General features: G+C 41.8%; 1 long non-coding RNA gene across 1 annotated transcript; it reads left to right on the top strand.

Annotated features, from left to right (window-relative positions):
- Positions 1-275: 275 nt before the first annotated feature.
- LOC122461996 lies at positions 276-3,843 on the top strand. Its single transcript, XR_006284313.1, has 3 exons — positions 276-332; positions 1,445-1,493; positions 1,984-3,843. It is a non-coding gene; the product is annotated as an uncharacterized LOC122461996 (long non-coding RNA).
- The last annotated feature ends 381 nt before the right edge of the window (positions 3,844-4,224 follow it).

The following is a 4,224-nucleotide window of genomic DNA, read 5'->3' as shown; positions in this document are numbered from 1 at the left end:
AAGTTTTAGAAGATGATGCAGGAAACACCCTAATGGATAACTATAGGATAACAGTTTATCTATACCCATGCATCCGAGAAGCAAGGAAGGGGATTGAGGCCAGCTAAGAAACAGGAAGGGCCCCAACTGGAGCTGATTACAGCTCCTAAAAATGCTCTCTTCTCACAAGCTGATTGGTGAAAACTTGCCCAGGGAGAGAAGGTGCAAAGCTAATAAACAGACACAGCTGTAGCACTAAGCCTGCAGAAGCAGCTTGCTCTATTTCCTTGGCTGGGGGCAGATGGGTCACATTTTCCAGCATTTCTCTGCAGCCACAAGGGCCAGATTCCCAGGTAACATGATTCTGGCAGTTGGGGAGCTCTAAAACCCCCAAAATAGTGAAACTTGGGATAAAATCACAAGAGTTGGCAACCCTGCAAGTTTTGTCAAGCTCAGCAGCATCTGTTCAGTACTTTAACTTGGGTTAGACGTAGGAGGGCTGATGATTACATGTGTCCTTTGCATTGCACCAGATTTGTACCCTTGCTAAAGCAGGAAGTTCCTCATTCCATTTGGCCACAGATTGCAGGGTGAGTAATAACCTTTAAGCCTGGGTAACTTTGACCAGTAAAGTGTGGGTGACAATCAGCTTTGTCGGTGAATTCCTTGAGGGGGAGGTGATGCATTCAGGGCAGCAATGGCAGGTGGCTTGATTTGCTAGTACAATAGGAGGTGTGAGTTTTGGAGGTAGAACTTGTTGTTGAGAGGAGAATATGATAATAGATCTGTTTGTTGGTGCCCTGGCGATTGGCATGCGATAATTATCATTGACCTACATCTTCTCTGACATTCCCCACAGCCAAAGAGTAGAAGAAAAAGCTTCAGTGAAGTTCTTTAGGAGACTTCAGGTCACACTTGACTTGAGTGTGTCATATAGGATTATCTATCAGCCTATTTGTCTATTGTGTCCCAGAAGATAATACACCCACACCGCTACTCCTACTGTAGTGCTGTGGATGCCGGGACATTTTGGGAAGCTGAATTTGGATAAGGCTATATCTTTTTGGAGTAGAAGGACTGAGAAACAAATAACCTTGCTCCTTCTGACTCTCCACTTTGGTTCACAGTTGAAAGGCTTTATGTGTGTGTTGATGCATTGAGGCTGAGTAATAGTATTGCAGGCCTGGCCCAGCCCATTTTGACAAGACTGTTTCAGAGTCTTGTGATTTTCTCAATGTAGATGAATTGAGAGAAAATTTGCTTAACGATGCGTTTTCAGCTGCACAGTTGAGATTCAAACTTTTCCGAAGTTCAGAGATATTTTGCTGATTCAGGGATATTGATTCAGGCCCATCTCAGCTGGCCTAAATTATGAAGACGTCTAGGAACAATGTTAATATACAGGAGTTTGATATATGCCCATGAAGTACATAGGAGGTTTTCTCACTGGAACATTTTTTTTTAGATCACATGTAAGGATGTGTTTCAGATCCAAGATGAGGAAAGATGCCTAGGTAGGTTGGTTGCTTGCATGATCTATGGAGAAAAATAAATCTTTTTTTGGACAGAAGTGCACCTTTCCCACTCACCAGTGTTCTGAATACTAATTGGGAAACGAAGGTTGAGGTGAAAACTTCAGCAGACACTGCCAAGGTTTCCTGAAGATGAATTGGTCCTTTAATCCCACAAAATGTTAGTCAAAATGCTGCAACAAAAAAGTCACCTCTAAAGTAAGACCCTCTACAGTGTTAGTTTTCTTGGTTACAGAAAATTTTCTAACATTCTCGACCAATTATATTTTGAGTGTTTTTTCACTGTTCGTGCTAACATAATTTTTTACTCTGCTGTTCTGTTTTATCCCCTGCTCTGTCTAGGAGGCAGGTGACTCAGTGTTGACTCTGTATGAATCAGTTTGGTTTTCCTATTTGCTGTACTATTTAAATGTCTCTGTTTCCCTTATTCTGCTGTTCATGACCAAGATTTGTTTCTCCTCATTGCTAGCAGCGCCCGCAGGCAAGATGACACTGAAATGAAGAAGAGTATAGCTCGAAGACCAACCCGCCAACACAATATTTCCTGTTTTGGATTAACTGGCTCCATTTGGCTGGGTCTAGAACGGCAGAAGAACAAAAGAAGTCTGACTGTGGTTCCTGTGGGCCTTTTGGGGGTGGGGTGGGGTGACAATGGAAAGGAACAAATTAAAAGGAGAGAGGGGATGACAAAGCAATCTCAGAAAACAAAGTTGTGTAGCTTTCACACCGGAGTTTTATGGTAAGGTTCTTGGGCTTTTAGACCAAGAGGAAGAAAAGTGACTCCTTCTCTTGAGTTACTCATTGTTAATCTCTACTAATTTGCTCTGAGGTGTGTAAAAAGAACAGAAGGTGGTGGCCTGAAAGGCTTGCCAGAAGCTTGCCATCTAAAGCCACGATCAGGCAAGCTGCTCCACCTGGGTAAACCCTCTTGCCATCGAGAGCGCTCTGTGAGGGTGCCGGGCTCTCCAAGAACAGAGCAGCTTGCAGATTCAGGACCTAAACTGCTGTTGGTGTGGAGTGCATGACACAGAAAATGAAGTTCTGCCCCAAGGAGTTCACAGTCTAAATAACTCCATTGCTGATAGTAGTGAAGCCTATAGAAACTGCAGAGAATTGAGACACAAATGAACCTACCTCAGATTACCTCTTCCCCTCTTATGACCCTCTCCCGCAACACAAACACACCCCTGAACTAAGAATAGTTGCATGAACAAATCAGCCCAGGTAATAGTAATTCCTAATTAGGATCAGGTGTTAATATAGATGGACTCATTCTATACACAAAACATGAAACTGGCAGGAAGCAACATCAAGATGCAACCAGGCCCTAACCAGCTGAGTTGCTTAATGAAACTGGCCCTAAGGCAAGATTGATTTTATAGTTGGAGCATGGGACTCATCAGGAGATTGGGTTTTGGGAAGTTTTTTGGATTGGGTTTTTTTCATTTCAGAAAACTTAATACTGTTATGCACTAAAAATCACCCCCAAAGGAAACCTTCAGAAGTTTGCCCTGGCAGTCTCTCTGATCCACTGAGAAAGTATTTAGGGTTATGTACAATATAAGCCTACAGCAAAGATTTAATCTAATTAGATTCATCACTGTGGTATCTCCCCTAGGATCGTTTCTCTGCACCATGATCTATCCTATTCCGACGTGTGTTTACAAGCCATCAAATCAATGATAGTGTATTCAGTTTGGAACATGATGTTCTAACAGACTGTTTGAAGGCAGGTTTTTAAGAGTGATGGATTGACAGGGTGACGTTTGGTGGCACATTGAATTTTTTTTACAATTTGTTAGCTAGGACTCTTGATGTCTTGGGTAACAGTAGCATTTTACCCCCTAGGTGACCAATCTTACCATAGCCCATGTCAGTCATGACCAAAATTTCCTACTAACAGATAGATACCTGTATTGGTCTAGGTGAAGTGAGTTTGATGGGGTCTTTCTTCTGTTTTTCAAAGTGTGTTGGTCCATATCACACAAAACACTGCTACATTTGGTGCCTTTGGTTGAAAATCTCAGAAGGGAGTCAAAAATCAGAATCAGTCAGGAAGATTGAACACCACCTCAACCTCTCCAAAACAGCGGTCCCTCCAGACCAGGCTGAGCCACATTGATGGGACAATGGGGAAGCTTGCTCTGCTGTAACGTTTGGGATTGGATCAGTGACACTCAGACAGAGGCTTGCGAGCCGCAAGTGATTCTTTAATGTGTCTCCTGCAGCTCTTTGCAGCACATGATAGTACAACTCAGTGTGATTTAATTAACAACCAATCAGGATGCTTTTACTATGTTACTAACTAGTTGTAGTTGATGAAATAATACTTGGTCAGTCATTTTCTTGTGAGAATAATATATATAACACTAACTATGTCCCATCAGACTGTTTTAAATATGGATGTCTAATACTATAGTAAATGAAACAATGAATTCACACTATTGTGGCTCTTTTGGGTAATGATGGTTGCTAATTTGACTCCTGAACCACTGAGGTCTGAGTATCTCTGGATTAGATCTTCCAGAGTATTACTTATAAATGAAATTAAGAATACCACTAAACAAAAGATTTCCCATTATGTGAAGTAGAAATGCCAGTCCATTGTCTGGCATCCCTTTAAATGCATGTCAAAGCCAAAGCAAATATTTTGTTACGTCAATTATTTACAATAAACACCTTGCTGGGACACTGCTCAGCACATAGAAATCAT

Source organism: Chelonia mydas, chromosome 10 (genome assembly GCF_015237465.2).
Source record: "Chelonia mydas isolate rCheMyd1 chromosome 10, rCheMyd1.pri.v2, whole genome shotgun sequence".
NCBI lineage: Eukaryota > Metazoa > Chordata > Testudines > Cheloniidae > Chelonia > Chelonia mydas.
This window is presented reverse-complemented; position numbering and strand designations above follow the sequence as displayed.